This window comes from Lissotriton helveticus, chromosome 9 (assembly GCF_964261635.1).
Source record: "Lissotriton helveticus chromosome 9, aLisHel1.1, whole genome shotgun sequence".
NCBI lineage: Eukaryota > Metazoa > Chordata > Amphibia > Caudata > Salamandridae > Lissotriton > Lissotriton helveticus.
The window spans coordinates 323,231,094-323,249,769 of NC_136070.1; positions in this window are offsets into that span (position 1 = coordinate 323,231,094).

Here is an 18,676-nt window from a genome sequence, read left to right on the forward strand (position 1 = left end):
GATATGATTTGAGAAGGCAGGCATAATTATTTCTTCGCCATAAGGGCAGTCCCTGACAAACTCTGGTGGCCAGTCTTTTTCAGCTAGAAGGATGTCATAGCCCTTGGAGAGATTATCCCAAAATAGTCCCCTTATTTTTCTAGTCTTATCCCCTTCTATACGTAAAGTTATTTCATATATTTTGTGAGGTTTGCTAACTCTGGTGTCTGCAGTTTCCACTTGAAGATATTCATTCGTGTCCACTGTCTCCAGATGATTCATAAGGACTTTGCGAGCTATGCTCACTTCTGAGGCGCTGTCTAGCATTGTCTGAGCCCATTCTCTGTTTTTCAGTTGTGTCCTCAGTATTCTCGGCATTGTTAACTACTTTAATACTGGCTACCTTCTTTTTTGGAAATTGTAATTTCTTTTTTAGATGAGCAGGTTCCTTGTCTTTGGACTTGGCGTGCTCTTCTCTTTGTGCTGATCGTCCTCTTCTTTCCGATTTCTGCGAGGAAGTCTGAAAAGATTGAGAGGGGCGTATATCAATTTCTTGATATCTATCAGGCTTCTTAATATTATCCCTATTTCTAAGATTGTATCTTTTCCCAGAGGGCTCACTTTGGGGAGACCTGTGTCCTTGGTTTGGAGATCTTTCTCTCCGCCGAGGAGACCTTCCTCTGGACTGGAATTTCTTTTCTTTAGGATTGGATTGTTTGTTTCCATCCCAGCTCTTTTTTTTGTGATGTTAAATTATTAAAAAATACTTTTTCAGGACTTTCAATCAGTCGGGGTTTTACCGGTATTCCACCTAAACTATCTCTACCTAGTTCCTCATAGGATTTTTCTATAATTCTGGCAATTTCAGCTGGTTGGTCTGCTATATCTGTTTCTTTTAACCTTTGGCGGATCGCCACGTTTGCTGCTTCTCCCTTTATGTTGGCTAATAGTATTGCCGAGACCTGCTTGAAGTCTTTTAGTAATTTCATACCAAGAGTTAAAGCGGGTTCTGGACCGTATTCATCTTGAATTTGTTTTAGCACATCTGGTATTACCGAGATGGATGGAACACCATGCGTTTTTGTGTAAATGGAAGCAAAGACTGTACCCCAAGTGTCACAGTCCTCCACGTGTGGTGCGATTCCCATTGGAAGACAGATAGTCAGAATCCTGTGTTTTTCCAACGGGGTGGTGTCTGGAAACACCGCCTCTATTTGGGTGATTTTTTGTGCTAACCAGAATGGTATTTGTTCCCGTTTAGCTGGTACTTTACCTAGGCAGGACTGTATGTTCTGTGGTGTAATTTTATTTGTGTTCCCCTGATGAGGGGTCAGCTGTGGAATTTTAATTGCTGGTTGAATTGTTGAAGTCCGCATTACATATTGGACTAATTGTCTATGTACTTTTATTAATTGTTTTATTTGTATTAAAAGATCTGCTGCAGACATTCTTTCGATGTCTGGATGTGGTGTGTATCCGGCTAGGACCGGCCACGTTGCTCCTGGTCTACCTAGTGGACCGAGCCTGGTGATGTGATTATTATGTTTTAGGGCGCCATTAAACAAGAGCAGGTGCTCTTGAAATTTAAGTGGTACTTCCACCTACTCGAAAGGAGTGTACTCTTCAGGAGGTTCCTCTGTTTTGTAATAGTGGAAGTGCTTTGTTACAGCGTTTGCTGCTGGAAAGTGTATCCATGAATAGAATACCTCTGTCTGCCGATATTCGTGTGCCTCTATTACGAATATGACTGTGCCACCTCTAGGTGTCAGTCCATTTTCTATAAGTTTTAAAGTTATAGATTTTCTTATGTTGACCGGGATGAGTATTATATACGGGTCTGCTTCTTGCATAGTAGTTTCAGCTGCTGCGAGTTCAGCTGCTATTCTAACTGTTTCTCTTTCTTCATCACTGTCTACCATTTTACCGTCAGGAAGGTTATTCCGTTTGTTTGCAGATCAGGTTTCTTATGGAAACAAAGATTAGATGCACAATATTTTGGAACAGTGTATCCTTCAACGTTGACTAAACCAAGAACCATACATAGGAGTTTCCTCCTGCGAGGTTTGGCGGATATGACCTTTCACCCACTCCAGACGTCTTTGGAGTATTATGGGAAAAAAAGGGGTCTGAGTGAAAAAGCACGACTGAGTTACTCTAATGTCTTGCGTTAGTTTTATCGCCTTTCCAAACGTTTGGGCGCCATGTAGTGTAGTTCCTATTATCCCAATAGGCTCTGCGCATTGGAATAATACCTTCAATAGTATAGGCCTAGACCAGACGTTAACTAGGTCTTCTATTGTCGATATTAGACTTAAAGTTTTGGGTTTGCCAGCTAGCTCAGAGTTCACTAGAAACTTTCTCGAATAGGCAAGGAGGAGTTGAACCTCCCTGGATAGACAAGAAGGGATTTAGTTTCTGACAACCATAGAACATGACAACTTTGCTCTCCCCTAATCAAGAGTGTATCTCTAGAGTCGTGTGAAAACAAAAGACAACTTATTTTACTCAGTCAGTACGTGCATTGTTAGTTTCACCAGATTGTAGAGAAAAGGAAGAGACGGGCGTGTTCAATAAAAAGATGGTATTTATTGATCAGTCTCTTTTCTCATACAAGAGAAATGAATCGATATTATCGCAATACTTATGGTTAAGTAAAGTGCATACAATAAAAGCAGAAGTATAAAATAATACTGTAAAAACATTTATATGGTTTCTAAGCCATAAGGTGGTTTAAAATGGAAAAAATAGATACATACACATATACATTTGACTAATCGTACTCAACTGGTGTTTCTAACTACGCCTACCCCAGTGTACCTGACCTAAGCCTAATACGTGGGCGGGAATAGAAAGTAGCAGTTTAAGTTAAGTTTGTTTTGCCAAGTGACTGACTCAAGAATTCTCTGCAAGGGGTTATTCAGTTCTGTACCTGGAATTTAGGATGAATGAGGGATGGTATCTCTCGTCTCTGGTCTCGATATTCCAAGCTGCCTGCGAGGGCTGCTCGGAAGCGCCGGAGCTGGATTTCTCGGCAGGAGAAAGCAGCGTCTCGTTCTCAGCGCGTCAGGAAGGCGGGGCTGCGCCAGCGGGGTCTGCTCTGCTCTGGGCTTCGGCAAGTCTGGCTGCTCCGATCTCGTCACCACCGCGTGTGTTTGCTTAAGGCAATACCGGTAATATTTATACCTGTAAGGTGCCGAGATTGACGTAAGGATGGACATAGATACGTCAATAAGGATGTCATACGAGCTGGTCGTTAGCACATTCTTTTGCTGAAGTTCTCGGTGAAATCAAAACAATGACCGCAGGGTTTTTCCCAGGTTGTCATAGGTTTGATTTGTTTTGAGAACTCCGTATGCCTTATCAGGGGCTGGAGGAATATTGCTTGTCTAATTAGATGGCAAGCGTTATGACCTAATCAGATAACACGTTCCTGTGCCGTGGTGTGGCTTAATCAGATAACGGTTTCTGCATCATGGGATGGCTGCTGGTTAACTTGTTAACCAGAACAGGGTCAGGAATAGGGGGATCGATACAGAACCTATAGGAATACATCACACCATTACCATGCCTTTCAAGGACTGGTTGAATATCTCAACAAGGCCATTGGTTTGTGGGTGGTAAGGTGTTGTAAACTTATAGATCACTCTGCACTCACCCCACATGTTTTAAGTATGCAGACATGAAGTTGGAACCTTGGTCTGATAATACCTCCTTAGGAAACCCTACCCTGGTGAAGACACCAATGAGGGCCTTGGCTACTACAGGGGCTGTATCAGTCCTAAGGGGAAAGACTTCAGACTACCTGGTAGCATGATCCACTACCACCAGTATGAATTTATTTCATGAGGCAGTGGGAGGCTCAAGTTGACCCACTATATCAACACCTAACCTCTCAAAGGATACCCCAACCACTGTTAGTGGGATTAAGGGGTCCTTTGGGTATCCTCCTGTCTTGCCACGGGCTTTACAGGTGACACAGGAGCATACAAACGTCTTCACTTTTGGGGACATCTGTGGCCAATAGAAGTGGGGGAAAAGTCTTTGACAAGTCTTTGACAAGTTTTTGTCTGGCCCAGATATCCAGCTAAGGGGATGACATGGGCTAATGCGAGTAGAAACTCTCCAAACAACTGAGGTCCTACTGCTCTCCTAGTGGCACCAGTGTTGGGGCCTCTGGGCTCAGTGTACAGGTGCCCTTCCGCACAATAGACCTTGTGGGAACCACTGACATCTTTCTGCTCCTGTGCAGCAGCTTGCTGCCTCAGGCCTTCAATAGTGTGGCAGACCAGCTTCCCAATGCACAGCTGTTCCCTTGAGGGGCCTCCTGTGCCCAAGTATTCTACCTCGTAAGGTCCAAGCTCCGGGGGCTCAGTTCCGTCTGGGGCTGACAAGTCCTCTACCTGAGGAGAGGGGCCCTAATCCTTGTGCTGTTTGGAGGCTGTTTCACCAGTCTTCCTACTTTTTCTCTTGGAAGGTTGGGCCACTATCTCAGGCTCCAACCCTCCTTTTTCACTCTCTGCTAGTCATTCTGCTCTTGTTTTTACACACACTGTATCAAGAGTTTGCAGCATGGCTGCATGTGTCTTTCTTTCTACCTCAGCCCATGCTGAGGTTTCCAGATCAGTTCCAAAAGGACAGGCGGTTGTGAGTTTTGGAGAGACTACTACTTTTTCAGGCCAGACATCTCCGCAGCAAGCCACTCTGCTACGCCCTACAAACAGCGGATCTTAGCGCTGTGTTGCAGGGTAATATTCACGGCCGCCATCGCTGCTGGCATGCGGGGACACGCCCCCCCCGCGAGGCCATGCCCCCTCCCGAGGCCACGCCCCCTCCTGAGCCCATTTAAACGCTGAATACTAGCGCGCCATCAGGATACTCTCACTTCTGAGGCGGAAAGCCGGAGGTGCGCTGCTCGAAATCTTTGAAATTTGTATTTGTGTTTTAAAGTGATTTTAATTTGTGTGCACTTACCCTGAGCTCCTTTGGGGCACTTTCGCCATACTGCCACTCTGCTACGCCCTACAAACAGCGGATCTTAGCGCTGTGTTGCAGGGTAAAATTCACGGCCGCCATCGCTGCTGGCACACGGGGACACGCCCCCGCGAGGCCACGCCCCCTCCCTCTCTACTAATGTGCTTTCCACGCAAGCGCAGCGGACGAGCGCAGCGGGAGCGCCGTTTGCGCGCCGAAGGCGCGCCTAAGGCAAGCCCGTCTGCGCCCGTCCGCGCCTGGCCCGTGCCTAGGGCCAGTCCCCCTGGCGAACAGTCTGCTTCTGGTCGTATTAACTGGACCAGATCCCAGCTTCTGCATTTAAAGCCTACTACCTGTCCGTCCCATCCGCGCTGCTGTCCCTGCCATCTGGAAGACGCCCCCTTCCATTGTCCACATTGCAATTTCACCCTCCCGCCATGGAGCCTACGCCCCTCTCCCTGCCTCAGCCTGCCCAAGCGCCTGAATTATCCTCTGACGCTGAAAGCAGGTTTGATTAACTGTCGCTCACTCCCCCGTCATTCCAACGAGATCTGGGCGCCAATTGTATCGGACGCCTGGGATATTTTGTTTCTAACCGAGTCATGGCTCAAAGACACCTCTAACCCTGATATCCACCTAGCCACCCCTCCGGGTTATCTCTTTAAGGGTATCAACCGTGAAGGGGGCAAAATAGGAGGTGGTCTTGCCATTATCCTAAAATCCCAGCTCAATTTGTCTATTACCAAGCTGACGAATATTGGGATGATCGAAGCTATGTATTTCACTATTGCGGACACTGCGGCAGTCGTCATGGCGGGTATTCTAGTCTACAACCCTCCTACCGCTTCGACTCTCTCCTTAACGGCTTTAATCCACCTGATGGCTGATCTCTCCCTCAAGCATCAACATTTGATGATTCAACCTCCACGTGGATAATTCTCTTTGCTCAAAAGCCAACTCTTTGTTGGAAACGATGCAGAGCTTGAACCTGTCTCAATTAGTCAAGGGTCCAACGCATACAGCTGGGCATACACTTGACCTTATCTTTGCCAATTTCTCTAATATTACAGTCCATTCCTCTCTTCCTCTTACTTGGTCAGATCACCATCTTGTCCCTTTTGACCTAGAGATATACTTAAGACCCACACCCACTGTCCGTGGTAAAAAGCTGGGAAGAATGTGGCACAAAGTTACCTGTTCGACCTTAGATCCTTTATTTCATTATCAGCCGGACCCTTTGTCTAGTGACATTGACGAAAATGTGTCCAAACTTAATTCCGCACTACTTCTTGCTATTGACTCCATCGCTCCCCTTAAACCTATTACCTCCGCTCGAACACGCCCTTCTGCCCCGTGGTTTTCACTGACCCTTCGAGAGGAAAAAAGCCGCTGCAAAATACTAAAACGCAAGTGGCGGCAGAATTATGACCCTGAATCCAAAGCTACTTATAAAACTGCCTTGAGAAAATTTCTTAAACATAAAAAAGTCACCATGAGAGATTATTTCTCTCTTCAAATCTCTAAAGCTAAGAACTCCTCCAAAGCCATTTTTAATATTGTTAAAGAGTTTGTAAACCCTCCCGCCAGGGCTTCGCAGAACCCTTCTAGCCAGGCTCTATGTGATGGACTGTCTGATTATTTTCTAGAGAAAATCGATAAAATTAGTACCTCTTTCCCTGTTGAGGAACATCTCCCGGTTCCTCCTGACCTGGCCCCAGAATCGGCTTCCCTACAGTCTTTCAACGAGCTGTCTCACGAGACCGCACTCAGGTTATTCACCCAGTGCAGATCAGGTTCGCCTTCTGACCTTATCCCTGCCAAGGTCCTGGGCGACCTAGCTCCTATACTGGTTTGCCCCTTTCTTTCTATTTGGAATGCCTCCCTCCATCATGGCATATTTCCATCCATTTGGAAGGAAGCTCTCTTAGTCCCCATTCTGAAAAAGCCTGATGCCGACCCTACAAAATTTAGCAACTTTCGCCCCATCTCCCTCCTTCCCAAACCCGCAAAAATTCTGGAAAAAGCCGTTCAGCTGCAACTGACAGAATATCTTGAAAACAACTCTTTTCTACATGACTCTCAATCTGGCTTTAGAGCGGGCTTTAGCGCCGAAACTGCTCTCTTGGAAGTAGCTGAGACCGTCCGTGAGTGTGTGGATAGGGGCGAGGAGGCCATGTTGGTCCTCCTCGACCTGTCTGCCGCTTTTGACACGGTGTCACATATAATCCTACTTAACCGTCTAAGGCAGGCTGGAATTAGCGGCTCTGTATTAGCCTGGGTTGAGTCATTCCTTACTGGCAGAACGCAGAGGGTGGCGCTCGGACCTTTTAAATCAGAGGGTAAACCCCTGCTGTGTGGTGTTCCGCAGGGCTCTGCCCTGAGCCCTCTGCTTTTTAATGTCTATCTCGCTCCCTTGGCTACAGTGGTGGAGTCCTGTGGGGTCAGGGTGGTCTCTTATGCTGACGATACTCAGCTGATATTCTCTTTTAGAGAACACTCGGACTCCACCTTTGCCAACTTCCGCCACTGTTTGGATAACATCTGTGCCTGGATGACCATCAACCACCTTAGGCTTAATACTGATAAGACAGAGGTCTTATTCTTTAACCAGAAAGTTCCAATATCCCCTAGCCTGTGGTAGCCCACCGCGCTTAACCCCCCGCCCTCCCCGGTCCAATCAGCACGTAACCTTGGCTTTCAGTTTGATGACTCACTCTCCTGTAAAATGCAAATTAACAAGGTCACCTCAGCCTGCTTCGCGAAACTTTGCATGATTAAAAAGATTTTTCCTTACCTCCCTTTAGATGTCCGTAGAACTATCACTCAGGCCCTCATCACATCTCATTTAGATTACGCCAATAGTCTATACGCTGGTGCCCCTCAATACTTGATTGATCGCCTCCAGATCGTGCAGACCGCGGCAGCTAGACTGATTGGAAATATCCCTTACCGTCAGTCGGTTGCTTTTTATTGCAAAGAGCTTCATTGGCTCCCCATTGCAAGCCGCATTCAATTCAAGATTCTCACCCTCGCCTTTCGTGCCATCAACGGTCTAGGGCCAGGATATCTGAAAAAGCGAGTGGTAATATCTCAATCAGTGAGAACTCTGAGATCCAATAATCTACGTCTCCTGACTGCACCTCGTTTTCGACGATCCAGAATGGGCGGCAGAGGGTTTAGCGTGACGACTGCTAAACTATGGAACTGTGTCCCACCTGACCTCAGGTTTTGCCCTTCAGAATCCCTTTTCCGCAGCAAATTAAAAACGTGGCTCTTCTCTAGAATATGATCCTGTTCTCCATTCCTCCTGCCTCCCCTCTCTAGTCGTGAGTTCCTGTTTTAGCGCCGGGACACCCCTTCGGGGGTAGCTGCGCGCTGTATAAGCTACTTAAATAAAATAAATAAATAAAATAAATTCTCCATCCACCCCAGTCTACTGTTACCACAGCCATGACATGGTTAGTGGTGACACTGTCAGCATTGGTCACTGGATAAGTCTTTCCAGTCATTTATTGCTCATGGGAAACAAGTGTGTCTCTCACCATGGTAACACTGGAACCTGTATCCCTCAGGGCCTCTATCTTAGTCCCATTCACTAAGGGGTATTGCAGGTAAATCTGTCAATTAGGGGGCCAGGCAGCCAAAGTGGCTAACCTTCCCTCCCCTTCAGAGACTAACACAGCCTCAGTGTGGACCCTTATTTGCTCTGGGTACACTATTGATCCTGTCTGGAGATTTGCCACACCAGCAGAAACTGGAGGGAGACTAGGGGCTGGTGTGTTGGGACAGGCATGATCTCCAGTTCGGTGTCCCTTCTTGTTACAGTGGAAACACCAGGCCTTAGCAGGATCAAAGTTTTCCCCTTGTACCCATCAGTGGGTGGGGAAGATTTCTTGGGCCCACCCACTGGACAGGATTTTCTGGGCACTTAGAAGAGTCTTGTGTTTTATCTTTGGGCTTCTCACCCTCTTGCCCCTGGGGAGGGTTTGTAACACCTTTCTTTCAGTCACCCCCAGTGGTTGTCTTGGTCACCCAGTGGTCCACCCTCTTTACCAATTCTTGGGGAGAAATTGGACCTAGGTCTACCAGACAATGATTTAACTTTTCATTGATGCAGTTACTTAAAATGTGCTGTCATAATTATAAAGTCATTTCCTAATCCTGCACTTTGCTTCCAGTCAACCAGCCACCGAGTGTTTTACTGAGTAGTCTACACATTCCACCAAGGACTGACTGGGGTTTCTGAGCCCCCTGAATTAAATTCTGCACTCCTCAGTAGTGAGCCCAAATCCTTTAACCACATCGCTGCTAGGCATATTTTCCTCCTGTGCTGAGGACCAACACTACTGGGTGTGGTCATGACAAGCTCAGCTCCTCATGAGCACAGGAGCACTGTACTGCATGACGAGCTGAGCTCGTCATGAGCATGGAAGGGGTTAATCAGGGTGCCCTTCATGAGTTCATAAGACTCTGCTTTTGCCCTAGTAAGTGTCAGGAGCTTGTCTCTGCACTTACCAGATACCAGTTCCCAAAGGAGTGTCCCCCAGTGAGTCTTCCTCACTTTTCTGGCCTCACAAGCCCTCTCAAAGACTTGCTGATATCATCACCATCCTAAAATTTAGGCACAACCCCATTAGTGATTTTAGGATCACAGGATCCTTCCTTCTCTTGATTTTTTAAATTACTGCCACCGAGTGGATGACCACCAACTGTCTCCAACTGAATGACAACAAGTCGGCGGTGTTGTTGGTGGGAAAGGACCATAATCTATGGAATTAGCACTGCTGGCCAAAAAGCCTAGGCATTGCTCCTGCCCCCAAGCAAGCAGTGAAGGATCTCGGGGTCTGGATGGACACTTCGCTTAACTTCCAGACTCAAACTAAAAAGGTGGTGGGTACCTGTTTCGGATGGTTGCTTCTTTGATGCCCCTACTAGGCACATCATCATCCAGGCCCTTATTATGTCAAGACTTGATTACGGTAGCTGGGAGCGAACAAGTCAAAAATACAGAGGCTACAGAGAGTGCAGAATGCAGCCACAAGATCTCTCTTCGGTCTGCGTAGAATCTGTTCAGTGATAAGCGCCATTCGCCACCTCCATTGGTTGCCCGTGGCCAGGCAAATCGAGTTTAAGGTACTTTGTATAGACTTTAAAATCTTGAAACTGGCATCTCTGGAAATCCTGACCAAACTGCTTTTACCCTACGTCCACACCCGCCAGCTCCGCTCCATGGGACAATGCCTGGTGGTGGTCCCCCGAGCCAGGAGGGTTCGCTCTGGAGGTCATTCCTTCCGGAACAGAGCGGCCATCCTTTGGAATACTTTGCTGGCCCACATTAGAGGGCTTAATAACTACCTTGAATTTAGGAAAGCCATTAAAACCTTTCTCTTCCCCACTCCGTAGGTCTCTCTGAGCCCTCTTTAAGTTCTGTCACCTCTCAGTTGTTTCAGCGCCGTGACGACCTCTTTGCTGGGGCAGCTGTTGTGCTTTATAAAACCTGTTAACATAACATAACATCGCTTGTCCCTCTTTTTCCAGAGCTAGAAGCCTAGTCTCTAGCTCTAGCCTTTTGATCAACCTTGCTAAAAGGTTGTCCTCCTCAGTGAAGTTGTCCTCACTGTCTTGTACAGAGTTAACCCTACCTCTGCAGGATCTAGACTCTGTACTCCTTGGATTTGGAGGGTAGGGCACAAAGTTCCTATTCTCCCTAAGTAGTTAAGGTGGGTGGTTTAAGACCTCATCATCTTTACTACTTTCCCCATTCTCCTGAAGGTCCTCACTTTCAGCAGTGGGGTGGTCCCTAGCATATACTGCCAGGAACTCCTGGATTTGTATTCTGGTAGGGTTGAACCCAGTTCTTATTTGCTTAGCTTTACAGAGAAGTCTTTACTCTCTAACCTCTAGGTTGGAATAAGGGGTGAGGTCGATCTCCTCAGCTACCTTCTTTGGGTTCCTCATTGCTTTACTAAAGTGAAGTTTCTAAAATATCTACTACAGGGACTTAACACAAGGCCCCAACAAGACTTTTAGAAATGTGAAATAGTCAATTCAAAAAATGAGATGTAATGAATCAGTTTTTGGAATCTTTGTCATGTGATCAGAGGTTGACTAAGTTGGTCCAATAAAAGCAAGGCTTTACATCCTACCGCTGAACAACCAATGTAGGAATCTGGCTCTGTATATACTATACCAAAGTAAGGTATAGTGTGCACAGAGTCCAGGGAGTCCCCAGAGGTATAGCAGAGGCTAAATTAGAGAAGTACTAACAGCTCTCTTGGTGGGTGAGCAGTTAGGCTTACCAGGATGTTCTGTTAAGCATTTATTGTATTCACAAAATCATGGACTGAGTACACCCACTCAGAGACAGAATCCAGACCAATTAGGTAATTATAAAAAAAGGTATACTTAGGTTTTATTTCTAGAACCAAGCAGGACTTGGTACATGTAGGCAAAATGTACTTGTAATTGTAAAACTTTACAAGGCATTGCATTTGGAAATGGGTTTTCAATTGTTACAGGTTTGTATATGCTTTAAAAACAGTTTAAATTGCATAGAAATTACTTTTGATTACTTTTGCATTACTTTGGGATAACATCGACTACTCTGGGTGGTATGCCTAGATACGACACCATGGATCCTACAATACAAGGCAACCAAGAGATTTTCAGGTTTGCAATTTAGTAACTTTTTCTTTTATACAATGGTTCAGTTCAACAGAACAGTTCTAGGAACAAAACCCGTAAAATTGGTGCCTATGGGAGAAAAAGGATTAAAGGTTCTCAGGTAAGTAAACAAATTACAAGGGGGGGTATTGGAGGTTAAGGCTGAGGTTCCATAAGGTCCAGTTGGGCACTCAAGTTGCACCACCAGCGGCATTGGGGCAGACGGATGAAGAATGCAGGGGCCCAATGTTAACCAATGAAGCTAAGGGGGGCCTTCGGTCAACGTCTGCTTGCGAGCAGGCCACTGTGCTGTGGGAGCAAACCTCCTGGGGTTAGGGGACTGTAGGGGCAGCAATCAGCACAGGAACTGCACCACCAGCGGCACATGGGCAGCCAGGTGCAGAGTGCCAAGGCGGTGTCGGGGACATTGTGGATTTCAATGGAGATCTCTGGTTCGGTAAAATGCTGCAGGCTCGGGCAGAGAGGCTTTCCGAAGGCAACCACTGGCTGGAGAGGTAAGTTGGGCTCTTGGGGGATGCCTGAACACCATCCGTTGGGCCACTCCAGGCCATGGGGCATCGGTGTAGGGGTGTCTTTTAGCATTGGGTTCTTCTTACCCCCCATCAGGATGAGGCTGCAGGCGTCGGGTTGATGCTTGAGGGAGGTCAGGGATCACTAGATCCCAAGTAAGTATCACTGGGAAGACCACATAGTGGTGTTAGGCCATTCGAACTCTGGCTGTGCGTGTCGAGTGCAGAGTGTTGAAGAACCGCGGATCCGCCTGGATCCGGGTTCTGTGTTTGAAGTCTTTCTGAGCAAATCCTGGGCTTGCGGGATACAGAGTCTTTTAGATGTGTGCAGGGCAGGTCCTCCAGGCCCTCCAGGCTCTAGGGGGCTTCTGGATATGCAGTGCTTTCTGCTGTAGGCAGGTCGGAGTCGGGACAGGCCGGTAAGGCTGGGACCAAAGCAGTTTGTGTCCTCTTCTTTCTGGGTCAGCACGCTTCTTCGGTCCACCTCCTTTCTTCCTCCAATCTGAGGAGGCAAGTTTCCGGGTCACCCATAATAACTAAATTTAGGGGTGTTTACAGGGGTATGCTGGTCGGGACCAATGGATCCCATCCTTGGAGTGAGTACACCCCCTATTATGCCACCCTCCCGTGGGAAGGAGGGCATGAGCCTCTTTCTAATTAGCTGGGTCCCCTCATCTTTAAGATTGAGGGGAATGAGATGTGTGCTTCACCTCCCCTTCCCACCTGAAGGGTGGAGTTGGCAAAGGTGGGCACACCTCTCCTCCTAACTCAGTTCTCCCGCTGAGTCTCCCACCCAAGGTGGGGGTCAGAACTGGTGGGAGGCAGTTGCTGGGAGCAGCAAAAGGCAGGGTCAGCTTAGAAAGGCGCCGGCCTTTAAAGCTTCCCCTTCACGGATTTAGCCCATCCTGAGGGAGGAGGCATGACACCTCTGCCCTGGATGGGCTTTGTTTCTGGACCCAGAGAGCGAAGGCCCTCTACCCAAGGGTCCATAAACTTGTCTAATGGTGGCAAATGGCAGGCAGCCACTCAGGAACCATACCAGGGCTGCTTGTTTTTTAGGGGCATCTCTCAGATGCCCTCTGAGTGCATTTTACATTAAATCCGAATGTGCTGAAAACTTTGCTACCAAACTTCCCTGGTTTTAGTGAAGCCATTATGGAGCTCTAGAGTTCGTAATGATTAATTCCCAGATCATATCATCTTTATGGCTGTACACACTTACAGTGTCTAAGAATGGACTCTGTAGGGGTACAGGGCCCATGCCATTTAACCTCCTTCCGAGGGCTAGTGCACCCTGCTAGAGGGGTGACTTACCTAGACCCCACACAGTGGGTTGCCTGCATAGCACACCGGGATTGTGCCATTTAGACTCTTTACTATTCTCTGCACCAAAACACGCAGCCTGAAATGGCAGTGTGTGGGTGTTAAAGGACAGGGCCTCTAAGGGTAGCACAATAGGTGCTGCAGCCTTAAAGGCCTTACCTGGTCACCTTGCCCTTGGTACCCATGGTACCTTTTACAAGGGGCTTACTTGTGACCAGGGATGTGCCAATTGTGGGTACAAAAGTACAACTGTGGGAAAGAACACAGGTGCTGGGAACCTGATTGGTAGGGACCCAGGGCACATCAAGTCAAAGTGCATTATGTGTCAGGCAAAAAGTGGGAGTAACCATGCAAAATGGGGTACTTTCCTACAGAGCCTCCAAGGCTCCCACCTTGTGTTATGCTAATTTGGGAAGCTCCATCTAGTAGAGATCCTCCTTCCCACCCTAGTCCCACTTTTGGCAGCAGGACAGGCGAGAAAATTAGTAAACAGAATAGGAGTGTTTACCTTAGCCTGGCACACTCCTAGGGTGGCCAGGAGCTGAGGTGAACCCCTCTCTTAGAAATTCTCCATCTTGAATTGGAGAATTAGGCCCAATAGGAAAAGGGATGTGCCCCTCTCCCCAAAGGGAGGGGGCAGCCAAAGGGGAAAGTCACCCTAGGGGATTGTAGCCATTTACTACTGCCCCCCAACCAAAGTAACATCCTTAAATTTTGGATTTAAGGGCTTCCCTGAACCTTGTTCCTCAGATGTGATGGACCAAAGAAAGCAAAAGAAAACCATTGCCAGACCAGGAACTGAACCTCTGCAGACAGAATTAGTCAAGAACCCCGTCACAGGTAGTCAGATCAACGACTGTACCTGCTGCCCTTCTAGAAAAACTGCAAGAGCTCCACAAAACCCTGGAGACCTTCCAGCCTTCAACCAATCTCCAAGAAACTACCTTTGGGCTAGCGGCTCTAGTCGCCGGTGCCTGCCGGCACACAAACCGTAATAGTTGAGGACCAACACTTATGTTGATGTGACTCACTACTGCAAAAGAACCCTAAGTCTAAAGCGGAAGAGGACCAATATTTGTGTCAACAGGAGTCTGCCCTGCCAGAAGAAAGCACTGCAGCTAGACAGTGTCCGAGAGAGGATGTATGATGGTACAACGCGATCAAAATGATCGTGGTACATCACAACGCATCTTTTACAACGCAAGTCGTTACCACGACTTGCGCTGTAGGGTGCTGGACTTAGTAATAGTAAGATTTACTGTCCCAACTCCAGCCTACGTACAGTAGGGAAGGTGTTGGAATAGAAAATCTACTATTCCTTAGTCTAGAGCACCCTCCAGCGAGTCATGGTAACGACTTGCGTTGTAAAAGACGCGTCGTAATGGCACCGCGGTGTTTTGACCGCGTTGTGCCATCTGCTCACCTTCAAAGAAGTTCTATGGTCAGGATATGGCCAGGACTGTAGAGATTCTGGTAAAGAACCCCGCCCTTAATCCGAACCCCATCTCAGATCTGCACTGTTATGTGCCTCACAGAAGGAGCAAGGGGAAAAAGGGGAAGGAAGGAGACAAACAGACATCAGAGACAGTGCTTTGCTTTGGTACTCTTTTCTCGCTTCAGTTTTCTCTTGTACTCATACTAAAGACAAAGAAGGGTGTGGTTTAGTCAGCGAAGACCTATAATTCCAATTAACAGGTGAGTACAGTTTTGTTTTCACTTACTAGTCATCATAGTTTCTAAAGTTGTAACAAATGTTTGGAAAGACTTAGAATTCAAGCAAACATTTGTGAAGACTGGAGAGCCAAGATGACCAGGAGCTGCAGGAGCAAAAGGTAAGTGCCATATTTCAGGGCTAAGAGAAAACCCAAGGGAAACCAGAAGGAACAGCAGGGTAACGAGAAACACAGTGCAAACTAGAGCAAAGTGTGCACAAGCCATAACAGCTTTGAGACAAAGGCATAGATTCTCTCATTAATTGCTACATATATTGTATGATTGGTATCTACATTAACCTGGAAGTGACCGCCCATCACCCAAAAGTGTAATGCTGATACTTGACTCTCCCTCAGGCAAGCTACGGAAACACCCTCATGAATCACCTGCTAGTGCTCCAAAGTTTCCATAGCTTATGATGGTCTGTGAAGTGGTAAAGTAGAGTACATTTCAATCCCTTATTTAGTATGATGTACTCTTAGATGCAATTGTGAATGGTGGTCTTTCTGCCTGACACCCAAGCAGGTTCTTTCAGCAGATGGTATTTGAGAGTGTCAGGCTGTGAAGCAGATGACTCATGCTAGTCAAGACAATCTAGCTCTTCATCAGACGGGTACGTCTCCATCTGTCCAGGGCTTCATCAGGGCAGCTTTTCAGATGCTTCTGCAACGTGGCTCCAGTTTAGAGGGAGAAGTGGTGCAACACTAGCAGTCCCGCTAATGTATCTCGATCTTCTTCTCTGCACTATTTTGAGTTCAGGACGGAGTTGCCCATTATCGCTTCCTGAAGTCCAGACCCTGGCAATCAACCAGTCCCCATTTTTTAAATCCTGACCGACCGACCGACCTCCCTAATGCTGAGGAGTATGATCCCTAATCACAAAGTGATTACCTTATGCCACAGTCGTGAATCCTTGACATTAATTCATTTCTAAAGGAAATTCAACTGTAAAGGAGAAGGGTTAGGGGAACTATGGCTTTGTCTTTTGTGAGCTACCTCGCCCCACAAATAGACAACTAATTTTGAGCAGAGGAAGAGGAGTAAACAAGCAGGCTTCAATATCTGAGATGGACATGGGCAGCCCAGTGTGTATCAAACACACAGGGGGCTCATTTCATTAAAAAAAAAGTAAAAGTACAGCCAGAGATTTTTGTTCTTTTTTTTATCTGCAGAACTAAAAACCTGTGCTGGATGGTTTTTTATGCAAAACAAACAATTGACGGACGGAATGCTGAACAATGCAAACATTTACCCCCTGTAACAAGGATCTGCGTTTAATCCATTGTTCTTTTGCTCACCACGCCACCCCAGTTTGGACCTAGCCCTATGCAAATCATTCTTGACCCTGAGCCACATGGGAACAGTCCACCCTGAACTGCCAAGCCAGGTCCTCCTGGACCGGAAAAAGCATCCTGGGACTGGTTTCAGGGCCTCACCCCTCATCAGCCAGGCTAGCTTGAATCCAGTAGCGCAGTGAGCACGGGACCAACGTCTGAGCATACCCTTGCCACTTAGAGCGACAAAAGCAAAACGAACAATTGACGGTCAGAATGTTGAACAATGCAAACATTCACCCCAAGTCACAAGGATCTGGGATTAATCTCTTGTTCTTTTGCTACCATGCCACCCCAGTTTGGACCCAGCCATACGCAAATCATTCTTGACCCTGTGCCACATGGGAACAGTTCAACCCGAACTGCATAGCCAGGTCCTCCCTGGCCTGAAAACAAGCATCTGGGACCGGTTTCTGGGCATCACCCCTCATCAGCCAGGCCAGCTTGAATCCAGTTGTGCAGGTAGCACAGGACCCACGTCAGGCATACCCTTCCCGCTTAGGGCGACAAATGCAAAATGAACAATTGACGGACGGAATGCTAAATAATGCAAACATTCACCCACAGTCACAAGGATCTGGGTTTCCCAGTCACAAGGATCTGGGTTTAATCCATCGTTCTTTTGCTCTCCACAACACCCCAGTTTGGACCCAGCCATATGCAAATCAGTTGTGACCCTGTACCACATGGGAACAGTACAGCCAGAACTGCCAAGCCAGGTCCTCCCGGACCTGAAACAAGCTTCCTGGTACCGGTTTCAGGGCATCACCCCTCATCAGCCAGGCTAGCTTGAATCCAGTGGTGCAGTGAGCACAGGACCCACGTCTGGGCATACCCTTCTCACTTAGGGCGACAAATGAAAAACGAACAATTGACGGACAGAATGCCGAACAATGTCATACATTCACCCCAGTACAGAGATATGGGCCTAAATCCATTGTTTTTTTTGCTCCCCGTGCCATTCCAATATGAACCCAGCCCTATGCAAAACTGTCTTGACCTGGCCTGCACCCACTGGGAAGAGTCCAGCCCGAACTGCCAGGCCAGGTCCTCCCTGGCCTGGAAACAAGCATCCTAGGACCGGTTTCGGGGTTTCACCCTTCATCAGCCAAGATAGCTTGATTCCAGTGGTATGCAGAGAACGGGACCCATGTCTTGGCATACCCGTACCATTCGGGGTGACGGGGGTGTGGAGGGAAGTGCCTCCAGAACTAGTTTTGAGTGACCACAAGTGAGGGTTTTCCTATTACAGTACCCACACTCTGGGTGGGCACAGGAGCTCCGACCAGAGGACGAAGGGTTATCCCATATTGGATTGCTGTGCAGGAGGTTTGGGAGAGGTCTAGACATGGGATGCCTGGAATCTAGAACTTTCCACCCAAACTTATAAACCCCTGCACAAGACAGAGCACAAGATCCTAGATCTTGATGGCAGCAACACCAGAACCATAGACAGCAGGAGGAAGAAACCACCTGATGGACCAAAGAGTTGCCTGCAGCTGACCCCTAGCAAGTTATGGGTTTCTACAGGGTCAGTTGCACTGGGCCCCGTTATGCCCTTTGTGGACTAGTTGGGTGAGGACTTGGACTGGACCGCTGCCCTAGATACCCTACATGACGGCCAGAAGGTCATGTCACCTGGGGAGGGCAAAGTAGAGAAGAAGGCTGGTGCAGGAAGCCACTGAAACCAGCTCCCTGCAAGGTGATGCACTTTAGAGCTCAGGAGACCTGCTGAGCTCACCACCTTGAGATACATGAGAAATCTGCCCAACGGAGCACAATTTATATACCTTTAAAGATTTCCCATTTAAGAACCCTTTTGAAAAATGAAGCATCCGGGCTCCGCTGCACTTTCTTAAAACTACCCCCGGGGAGGGCCAGCGTCCGTGGGCCAGCACAATTCTCCACTTTGTTTAATTTTCCCAGGTTAGAAGCGTGCGTGGAGGACCCCCCCTGCAGACTCCTACCGAGCCCGGGGATCCCATCCCTTGTGTCAGTGCAAGTTTGGATGGGACCCAGGACACCATCCCTGGGCCTTCAAAGACATAGGCATTGTAGCCGGACCCCATAATCAAAGGAGGGCTGCAGCTGTCAGCTTCCATCCAGTCTGCATTGACTGCAGGAGAAGAAAGAGCAAGAATGCAGGCTCTCGCGATGGCACAG